The sequence below is a fragment of the Electrophorus electricus genome, chromosome 25 (genome assembly GCF_013358815.1).
Source record: "Electrophorus electricus isolate fEleEle1 chromosome 25, fEleEle1.pri, whole genome shotgun sequence".
NCBI classification, from domain to species: domain Eukaryota; kingdom Metazoa; phylum Chordata; class Actinopteri; order Gymnotiformes; family Gymnotidae; genus Electrophorus; species Electrophorus electricus.
In genome coordinates this window covers 8,218,803-8,239,191 of record NC_049559.1, presented here as the reverse complement: position 1 = coordinate 8,239,191, position 20,389 = coordinate 8,218,803, and the positions used below count along the sequence as shown (strand labels likewise).

Here is a 20,389-nt window from a genome sequence, read left to right as displayed (position 1 = left end):
AAAATTGTGTCTCACTAATGGACATTTCACAGTCTTTCGAACCCCAGACTACGTGGTATGGCATTTCCCGAAACAGAGATGTAGTTTATAATATTAGATATTTTAGCAATCTTTCAGCTGCAGGTTTTGGTTAAATGAAGCTTCTGACCAAAGTCAGAGTTACTGGGGAATGCTGGTATAAGGTTGAAACCACTGTTCCTTGTCAATCGGACTGTAGCGCCCTGCATTGTAATCACCTGCGTTAAAGGCTATGGTTTATGCCTCGGACTCCTCTCAGTTGACTCCCGGAGATCACTCCTGTGTCATCTCCGCTGCTGAGCGGAAAGGAGAATTTCACTCCTGACTTCCAGTTGGAGGCTCGGTCCTTGGCTGACAGCGGCTGTCTGAGACCAGGCCAGGAAATGGCGCCACTTAATTGGCAGATGGCAAAGAGGGTGATGATGTAAGTGACAGGCACGCTGAACGGAGCTTGGGGTGCAGGGGGCTTGTGGGGGGTGAGACGGGGCTTCATGTGACTTGTCACTCTGTGCTAGATCCTACGGATGAGTAATCCTCACCCTTCCCAGACAGCATCCAGAGGCAGCATTGTTTTCCGAGTCGTTAGGGATGCGGCCCTGACCATGTGCAGTCAGGAGCAGTGGGCGCGTGTGAGCTAAGGCTTCGTGCTGAAGGTGCTGACCTGTTGCTCGACTGACGCATGACTCGGTCCAGCGCGTGTTTGGCTGTGCACGAACAAGCGCAAATGATTAATGAGCAAATAAAAACAAACGCAGCACCCGTGGCCCGTGTTTTGACTGTGACCAGAGCTCGTGGGAAGATACGTCTCCGTAGCCTTGAGAAAGGTGCTGTGATTGCACTGCTTGCCTCCAAATCATTGTGTGGAGCTGTAATTGAATTTTAAATATTTTCCTTGGGTAGAATGGATAATTAGCATTGACAGCAAGCAGCGTAAAGATCGGTGCTCCTTGTGTTGGTGGGGATGGCTCAAAGGCACCTGGGTTAAAGCATCTATTCAGCTCTAATGGAGACCTCTGGTTTGTAGCACTTACAACTGCAGGTTAACAGGTTAACTGTGGTTGGAAATCACCTGTTTGCACGTGATTACTTATGTGATGTATATTCAGTAGTGCAGTAAACACAAGGCCCAGATAACCCTGTGAAGTGTACGTGGCTCGGTTGGGATTCAGAGAGCAAGCCATGGGCTAGGAAAGACGTCGATAACCCTGCTCTTCCGATTCTCTTCCCTTTCCACTTGATATTGTGAAAACAAGCTGACCTGCATCGCTGAACTTCTTCTCCTGCGTGCCCAGACCGCTAAACGCCGTGCATGTCCATGGGATTTTCTAACCTGAAAAAAGCAAACCCCGTTTGGCGTGGATGCTGTAGGCTTTGTATTGTGTTGTGGATTTGTGATGCAGAGCTTAAAAGGGGAACTCAGTTTAAAAGAGGTCTCAGTTTTAATTTAATAAAAGAAAAAAGGAAGTCCGAGGACAGACTTTCCCAACATCAGCTCAGCAAGCCCCCTGGGTTTCCACTTCAGCCTTCCAGAATCTCTAGCTCTTTATCATTATTCGCGGCGGCTGTTTCCTTCTAACCTTCACTCAGCGTCGTTTGCTATTTCTTTCCACATTTCTCCCTCGTTATACACAATGTGTACATTGACACGATAAACACATTCACACACAGACACTTCAACTCCCCACTCTCCTTGATATTCCGTTCAAGATAAGGAGCATAACTATCTTTTCTGTCAAGAAGAAATTGGCCAGGTTTTGAAAAGTTTTGATGAAGCAGTGTTTTAAAGCACTGATGTATTTTTTTGGTTTGATTTCTGTGCCGGCCACACTTTTTTTGAGTGTGAAGTGTCAGCGTAGATTGTATCAACGTGGCTTGTTATTTTGCCTCTGTCTTCTCTGCTCTGGACAACGACTGTTCACAATGTGCTGCTGGCTTCTAATCAAGAATAATGACAATGCTGTGACAGTTTGTGTAGCTTGACAGCTGCATGATCTTCACTGTCATGGTGTGTGTGTGTGTGTGTGTGTGTGTGTGTCTGCGATTGTGAGCGGGTCCGTGTTAGTGTGCTTCAGACTGGGCGATGACAGGGGGCAGAGTAAGACTTCTGTCCTCCAGTGTCACTCAGCTACTGGTGCCACAGTGCACTGAATGATGCGCTCCTTGTTCAGCCATGCTGCTCCCCTCTGACTCACTGATCTCTTAGCAGGGATCATACAGGAGAGAGGAAGGGAGCGCTCTGTGGTGCGTGAGCATCTGAGTGGCGCTATCTGCAGCGCGTGGTACTTCAGAAACGTTCGCCTCTGCCTCCCTAGAAGAGGAAGTGGAACCAGCAAATGTTGAAAAGTATTGCCTTTATGGTTTTTAGCAATGTTTTCCCTGCTTCTTTTACTCTTTTATTTAATTAGTGCTTTTCTTCTTCTGTTTTTCTTTGTTTCACATTCCCAGCCTTGCCGTGGTATGAATTGCTGCTTTGCATTGTGTTGTGGAATTGTACGTGCCAGAGTTTTTGTGACGCACGGAGTCTACACCCATCACAAAGAAGATTTTGCAAATACACACCCACTGGCTAATGAGCTGAAGGTCTGGGGAGAGTGTCACCCAGGCTGCCAACGGGTTTCTCTAGCAGTTTTATTGTCATCAAACTGAAATGAAATGTTTTGATGAGAGAGTGTTACACGATTTCTGCTTCTATAGTGTCACTGCGTCATTATCACACCACCATGCTTTCCTCATGCATACACAGATGAGAAACATGTGAACAACAGTCTTCATGCTTTTTCTCTGTGTGGTTTCTACAGTGACCTGAGGTTGGTCACCTTGTTTAGAGATAGAGAGAGAGAGAGAGAGAGAGAGAGAGAGAGAGAGAGAGAGAGAGAGAGAGGAAGGTGGTATGCGAGCCTTCTCTGCATTTGACTTCCTGTTTAGTAACACCCTACCCACAGCTGATGATGTGCAAGCCAGTAGTGAGTTCTCACACTTTGCTTAATGTAACAATAAGAGACTGTAACTGTGTGATGTCATGGCAAATAAGAGACAAACCAACACCACTGAAATACAGAATCGAGAGTGAGTATGAGCAGGGGAACCGTCCAGATGTGAGGAGAAGGGGAGGATAGGAAGAACGGTGTATGAAATGCAGGACGGCATGAATATGAGAAGTGAACGAGAAAGCCTGTCAAATGATTTGTAAACGCTGTAACGTTTCGTGTAAAATGTCTTACCTCAGGGTACAAATAAAAATCTAACGGCTGATCCGAGATCCGACTGCGTAAGGCTACACCTCTGCCGTAGCAGGATCTAGGGGGACGTGACCATAAACATACTCACGTGCCCGCGAAAATCTAACGCGTACTGGTTGTACTCTGCCTTAAAACCGTTTCGCTGCCTGCAGGAAAACCCACTCAGGAGTAAGTCAGCAGCCCACAGTAAACTCCAGCGCAGCAGGCATTAGGATTAAAGCGTCGTCTCCTGCCCTCCAAGCTAAGCCCACTGGCCCCAGCTCCTGCTGCCTGTAGTTTGTCAGCGTCGTTTTCCTGGCTGTTGAGACCCGCCGTGGGGCCAGCGAGTCGCCTGGGTCCTTCCTGTCTGGTCCACGTGCAGCGTGCCAGCATTTGGCTCTTTCTACAGCTGGGTCCTCTCCACGGTCCTCTGGTTGGCTATGATCTGTATGTTAATGTACACAAGCAGCCAATCATTCATTCCCATCAAAGCTTTTGTAGGCATGAGGCATGAGTGCATTAACATAAAGGCTGGGACAGAGAGTGACTTCTTCAGTCCTGAACCGTCCGAAGAAGGTTTCCCAATTGGAACTGGAAACCACGTCTGTATGTTAAGTGTATTTGTGAATGTAAAGGTCAAGTCGGAGCCTTGCGTGAAGAAAGGAATGTAATCTCTCTGCCTGAGTGTGGTGACATCACTCTGGCTCACCATGGAAATCCCTGTCTCCACAAGGGGTACCATGGCAACGGGCTTGTCATCCCTACCCAGAAGTTCGGCCACACGGTGAACCACAGTGGTTCTCTAGTGGTGTCAAGAAAAATACTGACCAACTTCTCTTTTTTTGTTTTTCATTTTCTTTCTGTTTCTGCTCAAAAGCTCGTTGTGAGTGCAGCAGATGTCTTCAGTGGTGAGATTTGCTTTGGGAGGAATTATGACAGGAACACTTAAGCAATCCAGCACTTCGCACATCTGCACCCCATCATCAGACCTGAACACGAGGACAGGAAAACTTATAACCACCGATCTCCCTCACACAGACACGCTGTCTCAAAAATGCTCATGAACAAAGAGCCCTCGTTTTAAACTGGTCTTTTCTTTGCTTACAGGGCTCTAAAGGCCGAGATTTTGTCGTGTACCGGAGAGTTAAATGAAGTTTTTTTTTTAAATGTTCAGGCTGTCAGAAGCAGAAGATGACAGGAGATTCCTTGAAGCAGCGTCGGTAACAGGATTACGCTCCTAATCACCTCAGGGTCCTCCCCACCACTTTGGCTTCAGAAAGGGTTCCCAGCGTGGCAGAGGGAAAGAGTCGCAGAGAGAAAGCGAGGATGACAGATTGAGAGAGGAGTGTGTCATCTGAGAGGAGCTGCATATGTTTTGGGGGGTTGCCAGACGTAAGTGAAATGGGGGACTTTAGTCCAAATTCCCAAGCGTGTTGCATGGACTTACAGCAGGAGCAAATTGGCATCGATTGTGAGAGCCCAGTTCAGCAAAAGGTCAGAATCTGTCCATGGCCCGTATGAAGAGCAATGGTGTCACTTAAACATTCTCACATGTACATTCCCCTGACTTTCAAAACCAGGAATTCAGGACCCTTCTGTTCTTTATTGGGGTAAAATTGTTTTGAATGCAGCAACACAAAACAGAAGATGACTGATGTATTAACTTACAGACAATGTGACAATGGGCAGAGGCAATGAATAACTACGTCTTGTCACGTGACCTTGGTTATCACTCTTTAAATAGCTATAATTATTTCCATCTGTCCTGTACAGTGCGCAGAATCAAACCCTCAAGAGGACCTCCCTGTTGAGAAAAGAAAAAAACATGTCCTTAACAACAAACTGTAGACTATTACATGCGATAAATCTCTGTCCTGCTAACCTCAGAGATTTTCGCTCTGGAGAACAACTCTTGGTCTTAGTTTGGAGCTTAAATCGGCAACGTCTGTTTTCTCATGGCAGACGCTGTTCTCCATTTTTTCCATCCCTTGGCGTTTTTTGTTTGGGGGCTAGCGCTTCTCTACAACACTCCCTCTGTCTGTACCACATTCTCGGCAGACATATACTAGGCATTTCCTGCTCGGCATTACAAGGGAGAATGTCTATGCCCTCATGACCTTTAACCCTAAAGAAAAAAATCCTGCATTGGCAGTTTCCACAGAAAATAGGAAAATAGTGTTTTTTTATTTTTCTCTCTCTCTCGCTCTCTCACTCTCTCTCGCTCTCTCACTCTCTCTCTCTCTCTCGCTCTCTCGCTCTCTCACTCTCGCTCTCTCACTCTCTCTCTCTCTCTCTCGCTCTCTCTCTCTCTCACTCTCTCTCTCTCTCGCTCTCTCACTCTCTCTCTCTCGCTCTCTCACTCTCTCTCTCTCTCGCTCTCTCTCGCTCTCTCACTCTCTCTCTCTCTCTCGCTCTCTCTTTCTCTCTCTCTCTCTCTTGCTCTCTCTCGCTCTCTCACTCTCTCTCTCTCTCTCTCTCTCTCTCTCTCTCGCTTCCTGCTCGTTCTCTCCTTGCTCCTTCTGTTTCAGTGAAGTGAGTGAGGCGCAGAAACACCAGCGACCAGCAGGCCGACACGGCAGATGCAGAACAGCTAGACAGGAGAGCAGACAGACAGGAGAGCAGACAGACCCAACAAAGGCATGGGACAAGGGTCTGGATGTCAACTGCCCATAAGACGTCTGGCACCAATAATCAAATGCTAAATAATAAGTTAGTAGAGCTCCCTACGGTACTGAAAGGTCCGGATGCCAGTGCTCATTGTTTTCTTAGGCATTGCTGAGTAAAGACTGCTCGATCTCTCTGTACATAGAGCAGGATGGGTCACTTTGTTTTCGGACACACAGATGCCGTGCTCTTCTGCAGGCAGAGCAGAGACTTCTGCTAGCTGATGATAAGAATGGCCCCCACAGAGACCGCTGTTTCTGTGGTCGGGAACATTAGTAGATGTGGCTTAAATGGCCCACTCAGATCCTGGCAAACAATCGTCAGGAGGATGAGGGCCTGCCTGTGTGACTCTGTCTGACCGCTGGACAGAGATAAACCCCCCCACATGATAGAAATAGCACCTACACACACACACCACAAAAAATACATGCAGCAAGTAAAAAAAAAAATCCTCGGGCCGGCGGTCAAATGTAAACAAGAGGCCATTTGCAATAATTAGTGGGTTTGGTGCAGCTCTTCCTTGCTGGCTGTTTGCTTGCTGCCTAAGCTCCGGGCTTCATGAGAGCCCTTCAGGCTCGAACAGCTGTCTTGTCTCTCGCCCTCACCGGCAGCCCCGTCCGCCGTGCCGGCTCCACGCCGGCTCCACGCCGCCTCCACGCCGGCTCCACGCCGCCTCCACGTCGCCTCCACGCCGCCCTCTCTGTCACTTGTCCAATTTCTTGTCTGTAATATGAAATGGAAAGCGTTACATGTGCTTTTGATTTAATGGCGGCTTAATGCAATGCAAAAGTCTTTGTTTGCGAGGCTTTTAGCACGGGTCTCAGTTTCTTCTGAGCGATTAATAATGAGATGGTGGCTTTCTTGTTACATTTGGGGAGGAAGGGGGCGTGCAGACTCCAGATGGCTGTTGGAGGAGTAGCTATTCTAGAGTCTGTGGTGGTCTTATCATGCCAGGAGTATGCCTGTGCACATTCAGGTGGTGGTTAGTGCACTGTATGGCTACATCGTATGGCCTTATCAGTGAAACAGAAAGAGTGTTAACTCTGACAGGGAAGTAATAATGACATATTTGATGTTTTATTGGTGAGGCTGTGTTTGTAGTATAAATATTGAAAGGTACATCTCACGCTTCCCCAAACCCTAAGCTGAGCTCCCGCCAAGATAAAAAAGCAGGGAAAATAAATAGTGCATTGCGCTTGAACAGAACTCCAGTAGGCCGCAGTGAGAGTCTCGCCTACGGTACACCTCCGTAAGTGCTCATAGGAAAGAACAAGGCTGTCTTTCTCAGATGCTTGCTGTTGGCTCTGCTCGGTCTGAGGGGGAATGTAGTCTGAATGTGTGCTGTCAGCCTCCAGCTCTGCCTGTCTCTGTGTATGCGGCTCACTCTGTTATTGACTGCTGCATTACCTAGATTATTACTGAATCCGTCTTCGTTTCTTTCAAACAGACAGCCGGTGACGTACTCGGCCTCCTGCCTTCGGGCCGGCGTTAACGGGATGGCTTAGCATCAGGATGGTATAATATCATTTTGCTAACTATGCCAGCATAAGAAGAGACTAGCATAACCAAGTGGTAATACATTGGTGTATAACAAGGCAGATTGCTAATAGTTGTTCACAGGTATTTTGGACAGATGAAATAAATTAAATAGCTAAATAACTTCAAGTTTAAAAAAAGATAGATATGTTTTTGAGGGATCAGTTCTTGAAGGAACAGTGGTGAGAAATTTGTAAATAGATTTAAAATATCAATCGAGAATAAAAGGCTGTTATTTATTTATTTTTTTGTTTTTATTCTAAAATATGTTCCAGTGGTATTGGGGAAGGCATTGGGGAAGACCTTTAGGCCCATGACAGGGTCAGGGTCAGGGTCAGGGGTCAGGTGGCGAGGAGGATCCTGTGCATGCAAGCACAGAAGCAGCCGCTGTTCATCTCTCACCTGCGCTGCACTGAACCCGGATCAGATTAGTGTCACGGCAGCTGGCCTTCAATCACTTCCCATCACGTTTACTGCTGTAATCTGATCAGCCCGGATAACTCAGCTGAGCTCCCAGTTTGGGCGCAGGCATGGAGCAGCCGTGGGGTGGGGAAGGACTGGGGGCAGGATGGAGGCTTTTTGTTTGCTCTAAATTGTTTTGAGGTTGGTGACGCCCTGGTCCTCCACAGACTCTGTTTGAAATCTGTTATTACAGTTATTTTCCTATTTATACAGCCCCGTGCTTTCTGCTCTGTGACTCCAGGGTTACTCTAGCCTGGAATTCCAGAAAATACAGTTTCAACTGTATCATAATTAGTTATAATACATGTTGTATTAATTATTGGCAAATAATTAGAATTCTAATAGAAATATAGAATTATAAATATAATAGTTATTGGAACAGCAGTCTTTGTTTCATAGTCACTGTGAGACTATTTGCTAAATATTAACCCCTGAGGTTTTGGGTTAACAGATGTATTAGTAGTAAGCTGTTCCTGTTGAACAGGCAGAAGCTGAACAATTTCAGCAAACACTAATACTGTGACACATTTACATTTAGCTGACACTTTTATCCAAAGCAGCTTATGGTTATGACAGAGTACAGCTTAACAGCTCTGGGGCTCGACCTAGCAACCTTCCGATTACTAGTCAAGTAACTTAACCACAGAGCCACCACTAACACCTCTGGTAGCGGCTACCGTACCTGGCTGTCGCTCCCTAAATTCGCTCAGAAGGATTTCTGCCAGAACCAGGGAAAAACATCGATGTAAACAGAAGCAGGATGGTCTGTTGGCACTGGCGAGGCCGACGCGTAAAGCTATAGCATGTGCTGGACAAAGCCTTATCCGAGGGCACAGGAGTGTTAGCCCCTGGAAGCCCTGAAACACAAGACAGGAGAGTCTGTATGCCCAAGGCTAATCACTCCTGTACTGTAATTGCGGGAGAGCGCTCAGCACAGTTGGTGGTCCGGGTCACAGTTTCTGTGGCTGAAAAACAGGTGACTCGTGGGAGAATGGATAAGAGGCAGAATGACACTAACTGAATGACAGCCAATGAGTAAATGTGTGAGAATGTGTGCGCGTATGCAAATGAGAGACCGAGTAACCGCATGAGAATAAGTGTGTGTGAATATATGTGCATTTAAATGAGTGACAGCGAGTGAGCGTGTGACTGCTCATCTATGGGCGTGTCACCTACTTGCCCCAGCGCCTATTCTGTCATTTTCATCCTCACCTCCCACCTCCCTCGCTCCACCTGTCAGGAGCTGCCAACGTATGACAGTCTTTCCCTCCTTCATTCATACTCTAGTGCTGGCTGTGTTTCAGCTGTTTCTGTGTCTCTCTGAGACAGACAGCGGTGGTTCGCTCCCACCCCGCTCGGGACAGGCGGATTTATTTAGTGCTTCGGCGTGTCCACCAGGCCTCTAATCTGTCGTCCCCATCTGAGTCAGTGCCTGTCACTCTGTCTCACTTAATGTGTGCGCATGCCTCTTCTGTCTCCGTTCCCAGCCTCTCCATTTCTCTCTCTCTCTCGCTCCTATCTCGCTTTGTGATTAGTATCGGTCAGCCCGTCTCTTTTCTGTTCTCTGCCTGTCTTTCTTTGTTTTTCTGTGGCCTTGTGTGTCTAACCGGTAGTTCCTGATGGTCTTTTGAATTTGTCTTTACATTTATCTTCAACTACGTTCACACAGCAGGTTCATGTGGCCCAAATCCGATCTTTCGTGACACAGGTTTGTAGCGTGAACAGCAAAAACCACACTGGAGCTGTCATTTTCAGTTCAGATTCGGGCCACTTTCTTATGTGGTGCTGAAATCCTACAGGCGTCCGATACGTGACAAGACAACTTTTGCGTCAGTCCAACTCAACTTCCGTCACGTTTTCGCGCTGATGGGAAGGACAGACAGACAGCAGTAAGGGAGAATTTTACTGGTGGGATAGCCAGACCACATTTGAATGCGTGCTCCATTTTTATCACTGTCGTCTACAGCAACAGTCACATAATCGTAACTATAGGAATGAAAGCTTGTCACATTGCAGACGTTACTGGTGGCCACGAATAAATTTGAAAATAAATAAAATAAAAAAAACCCATTCTTGTTTTTATTTGTTTGCATGACCTTTGATTTGTTTCTGACTTGGCAGCCAGCCTCCCCTGCTGAGTGGCTGTTTTTCCTGACTCCATTTTGATTGTTTACCTCCGGACGAGCGTGCCGTGTGAAGCGTCGTTCTTTTGACCCTGATCTGTTCAGACTAACGTTGGATATACACCTGGTTAAAACGATCCGATTAAAACAAACAAAAAAACCCCAGATTTGGTCAGAAAGTCGGACTTGGGCGTCTTCTCCCTGCTGTGTGAACGGAGTCTCTTTCTCACTCTTTCTACAGTCCCTGCGTCCTCTGTGTCTCCGTCGTTCTCCTGATCCCTTTACTTCTGCTCTTTCTCTTTATCCCGCTTACACCGGTTTCCTCGCACGTGTCGCCACGTCCACTTCCCTTCAAGAATCTGTCTCCCGATAGACTTCATTCCCCGCGTGTGACGTCCTGCTTTCATCAGGGTCGCCCTCTTTGGTCTCTTAACATCCTTCAACGCCCTCGTTGGTTCGCTGTGGCATTACTGAGTATCTGTTCACTTCCATCGTTCTTCCTTGTTATTCTAATGTTATGAAAATGTATTACCTCCCGAAACATCTAAACGAGGAGCCGGCACATACGGCCCTGCATTGCACCCTTGCCTCGCTCCTCGGTCCTGTCTTTGTGTCAAGACTTATTATTAATATCAGTTTGAATGTGCAGCCTACACAGTTGTGGCAAGTTTACCAGACTGACACTACACAGAGGAGGCCAACCAATGCGTGCAACAGATACAAGGTTACCTCACACCCTTTTTTTGGTCAGCACTAATAGTTCTGTGAATATTCATGTTCGTGTCATTAATATTCAGCGTAAGTGGGTGTGAAATGGAGTGCATAAATGTGCTGTCCTGATTTCTGTTGTCTGTGGTAAAAGCCGCTCGGCTCGTCTTCAGGTATTATTTAGGCGACGATAAGGCATGACAGTACTGATCCCGGATCAGCGCTCATGTCCACGGCACGTTGCCTTCATATGAGGCTGCTTTTTTTTGCTGGCATCTGTGTGATTTGCATGCACAGGATTGCAGTACAAAGGTTCGGTGTCACTGCAGTGCATTATGCGCATGGAAACCCTCACCAGAGACTGTAACGCTTTTATTCACCAGTAGCTTCAGCTGCGATCCCTGGTGTCCCCTTTAAAACTGTCATCCGGTGTCACTGTCAAACTCTTCCCCCTAGTGTCCCATTTAAACATAGTTTCAACATTCCGAGACATTCCCAGTGTCCCACTCAATAGCATGTTCCGCCTTCTCCATTTGTCTTTCCCCAGATGTGCTTTTCAAATCAGAGTGACCTCCCAATTCTTTCGAGTCGACGTTTATAAAACAAACTCTACTGTGAGCCTTTGTTTTCCTGTTTTTCCTTCACTTCCCGATCTCTCCATCTCTCCATCTACTACGTGTACATCACTCGTTTTTCTTCATGAGCAGTGCGGCCCTCGTCTCTGTCATTGTTTATTCCCCGTCAGTCGGCCGTTGCCAAATAAGGTTCTCTGTGCTTTTTTGCTTCGGAGCAGAAGCTCTTTCTTCAGCTGTTAGTTTTTTTCTTTTGATGAAGGAGGGATTGGTTCCAGTGAGCCGGGATTCACCTCCTTGGAGCCTTTTTCTCTCTTTCACATTCCAACGGAGAAGACAGTTTTTTTTTTTTGTTGTTGTGTTTTTTTTTAATTGAGGTGGTCAGCTGACCTTCACACCTGAGCAGCAGGCTGTGGTTGGTTGCCTGGGGTTAAGGGTGGACTTATTATAGATGGGAAATGTGTGTGTGTGTGTGTGTGTGTGTGTGTGAAGTGATGTAAAAGGGGAAGAAAACCACCTGGCTGCTATGATGTCAGCTCACACACCTTTAACTGTATTGCAAGGATGTCCATATACACATGGTCATATAGAATGAGTCTTAGGGAGAGTGCTGAACTCATGAGAGATGTTCTGGGTGTGATGACTACATTTTTCCATGAGCATGTGATTGGCTTTCAGGCCATTCGCTGTGATTGCAAGGTGACACTTGAACATAACATAGACTCTTGAACATAACATAGACTCTTGAGCTTTAGAGCACTCAGGATGACAAACCCTCACTCTGCCCCAAAATCCTGTGGCTGGAGAACAGCTCATTGAGAATCGCCTGGACGGAGAGTTGGAAGCATTTCCAGAGACTCAAAGTCACTGCTTGTGGTTGCTGAGGTGAATGGGAGCATCTGTGAGCCCACGTGCTGTGGACCCTATTTCCATGGCAACCATTATCCTGCCGCACTGATGAAAGCGTGTCTCCTGCCAACTCAGCGACAGGTCCTCATTACCTCTCCAAGTGTGTCTGCCACCAGCAGCTTGTGTGTTTGCGCGCACGTGTGTGTGTTTGCATGTGCGTGCACACACACATCTGTGTATGCACCGTGTGTCTGAGCATGTGTGTGTCTGTAAATGCAAACGATATGGAAAGGCAGGAAAAGATGATTGATTACCTTTAAGAGTGTGTGGGGGTGTGTGCGATTGTGAGATGTCTCTTCTGTTAGAGTGTGTTTACGGTAATGGAGAGACATCTCCGGCCTCAGCACATGCACATCGTCTCTCATGTTATGATTTTTATTTCTCTTGCCGTATGCGTTTTATGCGCCTTCGACAAGCATCCTTGCCGTGTAGATCCTGCCACAGGCCTGCTCTCGGGGACCTGTTCCTTCCACGTGCACTGCCTGCTTTTCTCGTGGCTTTTCCTTCATCCGTATGGAAGCGTGGGGAACCAGATCAGGGAACATAGGACAAGGAGGAAGGATTCCAAGGCTTAAGAAGCCACAGGAGGAGCCAAGGCCTCCTAAATCACGAGGAGCAGCAGCGTGGTGATCTAATTAGGAGAATTTAAATTAAAAATGGAGAACCTCTGAGGTAGACGTTTGCTATCAGCACAGGGGCAACGCAAAGCACACAGACAGCACAGCGGTTACCTTCAGCCACAGTTACTTATTCAAGGGTGGCACTAGTTCGCTTGTATCTTTAATTTCAGAAATAAACAAGAGAATACAGAAATAATCCAGTACCACACATTTTTGAGGCAGTGATTACTGTGACACAACCGATCTCAGCTCTTGAGTCTCGAGCCAAAGTGAGCGTGTGAGTAGTGAGATTCTCATGAAGTCCATATCCTAGTTCCTAGACTAAAAGTGAGTGTTGTGTAAAAGTAGAAACTCAAATGACTTGGATCCGTAGTTGGTCACCTGTTGGTCTTGTAAAGTGTGCTGTACTCACTGTTCTACACCTTTGACTTCAAGGGTGAACAGGTTTACTCTTTGTCATTCCCATATTAGTAAAACTGTCAGTCATGATTCAGTATCTATGAGCACATAAACAGTGTTCTGCTTTTTGCGGATGGGAGTTGTTTGCAGTGGGGCTGAAAGGAGAAATGGACTTCATGCTATAAAGGTTTCATAGCAGGAGGGCATGATGAAGAGGTGTCTGGCGAGCTGGGCCCGTGGCTTTTTACGGGTGAGAGGTCGCGGGCCAGGACATGAGACACCGTGGTTGGGTGCGGTAATGCTGAAGTCATAGCTTTGGTCATTGAGTCCCTCAGCCTTCACTACTACAACCACAGAGTTTTTCGAAGAATGAAAATGCAACAACGCTCACTGTATGTTTTATGCAAAACAGCTCCAGGAATGGCAAGAGTGTGTGTGTGTGTGTGTGTGTGTGTTTGCATGTGCGTGCATTCATATGTATGTGCCTCTGTGTGACAGAGAGACATACTCCTAGCAATATTTGCCGGATCATGAACAAAGCATCCAATATTTTCAGTAAGCAATAGATTCTAATCATCCATCAAACCTGTTGCAACAACAATTAATATTGCTACTGATTATGTTGTATTGATGTCCCTGTCACTGTGGAGACATGGTTATTTAGCCAATCACGTTCCCTGGAGCTGCAGCTATTATCTGGGAGGTCGATATTTTGAGAGGTCCTGGTGATGACCTCACGCTGAGAAGTAATCAGTAAGCCAAACAGGACAGAGAACAGTGCTTATTCACCTTTAGCATCAGACAGTCTATGAAGATGTATTATGCTTCTGTCAGGGTAATTAGTACTGGTATGTGTGTGTGTGTGTGTAGGTTTATGATTACCCTTTGTGTTAATCCAAGTAAAGCAGTTTAATATGGTGGGTGAATCTTTGAGTGCATTTCTCACAGTGTGTGTCTCTAAATAGGAGTGGCATATGTTAATGAATGTTGTGATTATTGTGATTAGTAAAAATAAATATCTCATATAAGGCACATTTAGCATTAAACAGCATTCCTGTAATATGTACACTTGTAACTTTTGAAGGCATTCGCACATTCGAGAATGTGTGCGTGCGCGCGTTTTAGCGACGTCGTTCCCTGAGCAAGGGATAGCAGTTTAGGGTGGGTGGGAGGTGTATAAGAAGATTATATTACGCAAGGTCGTGTTTTCTCAAGGAAAACATGTAAGGTGTGTGTGTGTCGGTGGCTGTGTGTCATGAGGCTTTGGTTCGACATCTGCGTGACGCTTCTCACGCGTAACACACTCTCTCACCCACACAAGCGTCCGACTTGCAGCGCCAGTCCCACGTTGGATAGTGAAGAGATCCTCCACCTTCATGCAGCTCCATGCAGGATGTCCTGAGCATACAGGGCGCTGTGGAAATAACGAGACAGTGACAACACTCCCATTGTTTTGGCTCTGTACCGAAGCACTACGCATTTGAAATGAAACCATGAGCATGAGGTCAAAGTGAGTGGCTTTCGTTGAGAAGTAATTCCAGCAGTACTGGGTTAATCACATAGGAGTTGCACCTTCATTTACACAGTCCTTCCATTTAAGGTGTCCATAAGTAGTTGAAAATGGGCTTCACAGGTGTATGGGCTTCACACACCTACCATGAATAATCTGTGTTCCACTGTGCCATTCAAGTATTGTAGATGTGATATTTGACTCAGGAGTTGGTTGTATCTCTATATCAGAACAAATGGGTGTGTCATGGGTGTGCTAGATACATGCTTTGGTGAGGTTAGCAACTTCATAGCCTCCAAATCAGCTGAGCTTCAGAACCTCCAAACAAGCAGAGCTTCAGCACCTCCAAACCAGCAGAACTTCAGAGCCTCCAAACCAGCAGAATGTCAGAACCTCCAAAGCAGCAGAGCTTCAGAACCTCCAAACCAGCAGAGCTTCAGAACCTCCAAACCAGCAAAACTTGGCAGAGCCTCACCATGGCAAGACTGTTAGCAGGTGCTGACGCCTCTTCTGCTGGACAGCCCCTTTCCAGAGCTCAGGCCATCACTGACTGTAGATGGTTTGCTAGAATGTTCTAAAAACAAGTGTTTTATTTAAGACTGTCATCTAACAATATATATGATCTGCTAAAATAGAAAACATTGTGCATAAAAGGTGTTGTGATGCAATGTACTGTAACATGGGAGGCTAGGCAGGAACGAACCGTGTTGAACACAGTGACACGTTTATTTACATACGTAACGCAACGAAGATTTAGAATTATAGGAATACAGGGTCACACATGGTAAAACACTGACAAACAACAACGACTACAAAAGACTTTATATGCATGAACCATAACAACACGAAATAAGGAACAGGTGTGAAACACGGGGAGGGCGTGGCCATGCAGCCGAACACACACACACACACACACACGCGTGTGCGGAGACATCTGGGAGAAAGGGGCTGTACCTTGACATGTACACACTACCCCTTGGGTCTGGATGGAGATTATACAGACATGCTTTGCTGTAAATCTTTTCTGTTCCTTATGATTGTATGCACTCATTTCTTTCTCTCTCTCTCTCTCTCTCTCTCTCTCTCTCTCTCTCTCTCTCTCTCTATCTATCTATCTATATAAATAGATAAATAAATAAAGAATACTGTGATAATTCAGAGAAAGACAGCCGAATAAAATGAGGCGTTGTTTTAATCTGACAAGGATAATTCAACATGGTAGTCAAAATACAGGCAAGGGTCAGAACCAGAATGTAAAGGATTACAGTTCAGGTTGAAATACAGAAAGACAATATAACCAGGCAGGCAAAAACAGAAGTAAGCAATCTGAAAAAGTTCAGTGAAAGAGGCAGACAATCGGGAATAGCACTCAGTATGCACTGACAATACTAGTGGCAGTACTTCACAAAGTGTGAATGGAAATGGCAGGTGAATGAGTTACAGGTGCAGTCAATAGTTCGCTGTTGAGGATCTTGTGAATTGTTGCTGATTGACTGGGTATTCCTCTGGGTGGTAATCAGAATGCTGGGTATTGTAGTGAACAGGGGAAACGGGTGGAATGGCATATAATATTTATATATATATATATATATATAATAAGTCCACCCTCTGTTATTCGTAAATGTACATTGCTCATCACCATGTCAGCACAAATTTGATTTTCAAATGTTGCCACATCAATAATACACACACTTCAACTCTATTAAAAGCCTTAATTTGCTACTAATGAGAATTCATGGGTTAGTGCATTGAATAATGTTGAATAATCAATAGGCCTTGCATTGTGTACAGCGTTCGTATTGCTTCCAGGTGTGCAGTCAGAAGATGAATAGCACTGTGAAACCGAAGCGGGCTGAGATTACGAGCGTGGTCCAAACATCAAACCGAGCACACTGACTCACTGAGTGGGTTTGCCACTGCGTTCTCTTTTACTCCATGCAACTCAATGGCGATCAGTGGGTATCTTTTTCTTTGCCTGATGTGGTTTGCAGGATTGTAGCTGAAAGTGGACGCTACGTCTCTATTCTAGTTGCGGTGATTACTGACTGGACGATATGAGATCTCAGGATTTTAAGGATAGACCTGCATGTGCCAAATGTGTCATTCTTTCTCATTTGACGTAATGCAAGGCTGCACCATACATAGTCCACTGTGTGAACTGCCGCTGGGCGTCTCTTCGGCAGGACCGTCGTAACGGACTCAGTCCTCAGTGTGATTCACTTTGGCTCATCCTTGAACCTTGACCTCATTTCTCCTCCCCGCGCTGACATCTGTCATAATCTGTCATCCTTCCTCTCTCTCCTCCAATTCCCCACTGCTCCCTCCTTCCATCTGTCCACCTGTTTCTGTTCAGGCGTGTATCGATCAGCGCACCGGTCCCGCACCAGTCGATGGGCCGACCTTCGCGCGTCCTTCTGCAGTTCTGCGCTGTGCACTTACTGTGCTCCTGGCTGGACTGCTTCCAGCACACCAGCAGAGTGACCCTGGGCTCGGGTCACGTGTAGCTGTGGCTGGGGTTCTCTTGCTTGTTCGGACGGGGTTCAGAATGTGGCCGAGAGACTCGCAGGTCCGCCCAGCAGACCAGTACTGATGTGATCGGCCACTTGATTTGGGTGACTTTCCCAGCAGCTCCCAGGCCTGGTAGAGACGTAGAAACTCCACCAACGGCTTGCAGAGTGTTGATTTTGAGTCATGCTTTTGGTATTCCAGCCCACCATGAAAGTCGTGTCATGTCCCCCCTGCTATTTTGTCCATATGAAATGTACTATATATGGACAAAATAGCAAAATGCACATTGCCTTCCAAAGATTTCTTTCATTTCTTTCATTTATGGGGACTTCTCTGCTGTTGTGTACTTTTTGGGTCAGATGTTCATTACACAGACACACTAACACCAAAACACACATCCATTCTCCCCTTCCCTGTGCTCTTGTGCTCCCTCTGGGATTCTCTCTCTCTCCCACTCGATCTCCCTCTACGTCTCCACCATTCTCAGGGATAAGGGCTGCTCTCGTCTCCACTCCCATGCTACGTAATTCCTCAGTGACTGCTTCCTTCTTCCTCTCTCACACTGTTTACTGCTCTCTTCTTTGATTTGTGCCCGTATATACAAATGAGCGAAAGATCAATTATGAAGCTTAGAAGCTCGTCTGCCGGCAGAAACGTTGTGATAAGGGACCCGTTTCTCTTTTGACCCAGTGACCTTACTGCATAGCATTCAAATTCTCCCAATTTTTCTCTTTATCTCTCTCTCACTCTGTCTCTATCTCCCACTCTTGCTTCCTTCTCTGTCATTCTTTATCTGTCATTCTTTCCCTTCATTTAAACTGCGGAGAATATGGACGAGGGGATCTGGGGCTTTGACGCGCGCCGTTAACATACACTAACCGCTGCCGTTGTTATGGGAGGATCCTTCAGGGCAAAGGGACTCGGCATTTCCACGCGGCCTCTTTATTCGACAGGTCCATGGAGCCAGCGTAGCGCTCAGTTGTGAAGTCAATGGCTCGTCGTAGGAAGTGGCGTGACCTTGGCTCGTTCTGTGGGAAGCAGCCCAAGGTTCCCTGCACGGAGCAGTAGATGCGCAGCTTTCCTTGCTTTTAGGGGATACGTAATCTAGCAAGTCCAAACGGAGGTTTGATAAATAGCCTGCAGTAAAGCAAGCCGGTCAGAAACAGACAGAGTCTCCGTCTGACAGTAAGGTTATCCAGTTAGGGGAAAACATGATTATATGTAATGATTACATGTATATATTACAGGTCTTCAAATAAGATTGCTGCTTCATGAATGTTAGGCCTAGATGAACATAAATGATAACATGGATACTCATGAAGTCCATCTTCTGGCCCTTGCTGTGGAGGGGTCATTGCGTTTACAAGTTAGATTTTTTTTTTTTAATAAAGTGAAAAGAATCATCTTTTTGAAGCCAGTTCGTCATCGTAGAGTTGCAGACCCATCGCCAGATTCAAAGTGGTAATTCTAAAGATAATTGCAGTGGGTTTTAGCTCAGTGGTCATTACTGGGGAGTCAAAAATGCATTACACACTGAATTCTGAAAATGGCGCTGGTTCTCAACTTTTGCCATTGTTCTCTCTAAATGTAGCCTGAAACATGGAACAGGTCCGTCCATTAGAGGAGGAGGACCAATGGGGATCAGAACTGAATTCATAAGCGATGCTTCAGAAAAGTGGAGCAATTTTCACTTGCCTGAGGCTCTGATTGCTTGCCCAACAAATGGGAGCTACTGAGCTATACACAGTGCTGCACTATGTATAGCCTGTATATATGTGTACTGCACGTGGCCTGTAACTATGTATATTGTATGTTGCCTGTAATTATGTATACCGTATACATGCACCCTAAAGACAGAGCTGAAGCTAAAAGCCCCGTGATAAAAGCAGGACCAGAAACACCTGCATTACAGCCATAGCAGAGCATCTCCACAGAAGATAGCCAGAGCCATGTGATATCTGTGGCTTGCAGACTTCAGGCAGTGAGTGACTGCACAAGATTTTGCAGCCAAGTGATATAATATAATTTAAAATTAAATTATTTTGTCTAAATATTCATGGTCCTCCGCAACTGGTAGACTACAGTGCCCGCCATAATTTTTGGCAAAAAATGGTAAAGAAGAAGAAAAAAATTGTTTCACTTGGGTAAAATTATGATTTAATATAAAAAAATATGTTGTAGTATTTGGCCTCCATTTAGTGCTTTGTGCAACCTATCCATGCCAGTATAGCAGCACTGAGCTGTAACGCCAACTGACATAGAACTGGGATAAAGACATCTGAGAGTTTTCTTCCATATAACATTTGATAGAGTCCAGAAAGTGATCACTCTTAGCAAGATTCCTGCAACTGATGGATGAAACAAGCTCCACAACACCACCATCATTCAGAGTTGGACAGCTTATAGAAACTTGGAAAGTGCATAAAAAATCAGGTGTTTAACGTTTTTTGTAAGAACTATGTGTGCTGAATTGTATGGGCGTCTAATTCTGCTGTTTTTAGTCAGTTTGTTAACTGCTGTATATGCCGAGGGTTTGTGGTTTAGCTTTATTAAACACTACCCACGACTCTGTGAGCGTTGTGTATAGTTCAGCCAAGTGCACCCAAAAGATTCAATTACACTTAAAAAAAAGGAGCTGCCACATGACTTTCACTAATTACTTCCTCCGGGCAGCTGTTAGTTTCAGCCCCTGATAAACCTTGGAGGAGCAGGCAGAAGGTCTCTCTAAAACAAAAATAAAACAAATCAAACCAAAGCAAAGAAGTTGCATCAGTGTTTGGTAGGGTGAGGGAATGATTCACGGCAGTGACAAAGCTCAATAGCGCGTTTGTGTTCCCCTGGTTCAGTCAAAGGCAGCATGGTCCACTCCTGTGTCCACAGCATCGTGGTGAATGTGCTGAGCTAAGAAGGCAACTAACATTGTTGTGTGGGTAAGTGCCAGCCAGCTGGTTAACCCTCACACCACACACACGTGCGCCGTCTCAGTCTCGGTCAAATTTGACACCGGTGGCAATTAATACATCTCCCCAAACAGGAACCGGGTGTGACACGACACGGCTTTGTGCTAATTTTTTTCTGGGTGGGGGCTTGGTGTGCATGCAGTGGTGCAGCGGTCCATGGTGCATGGTGCACGGTGTCAGTT

The 20,389-nt window shown here is 46.0% G+C and overlaps 1 protein-coding gene across 1 annotated transcript in view; it reads left to right on the top strand.

Moving 5' to 3' along the window:
- The window catches only part of plcl1 (phospholipase C like 1), a 47,037-nt gene that overhangs the window by 1,205 nt on the left and 25,443 nt on the right, over positions 1 to 20,389 (top strand). The window lies entirely within an intron of this gene.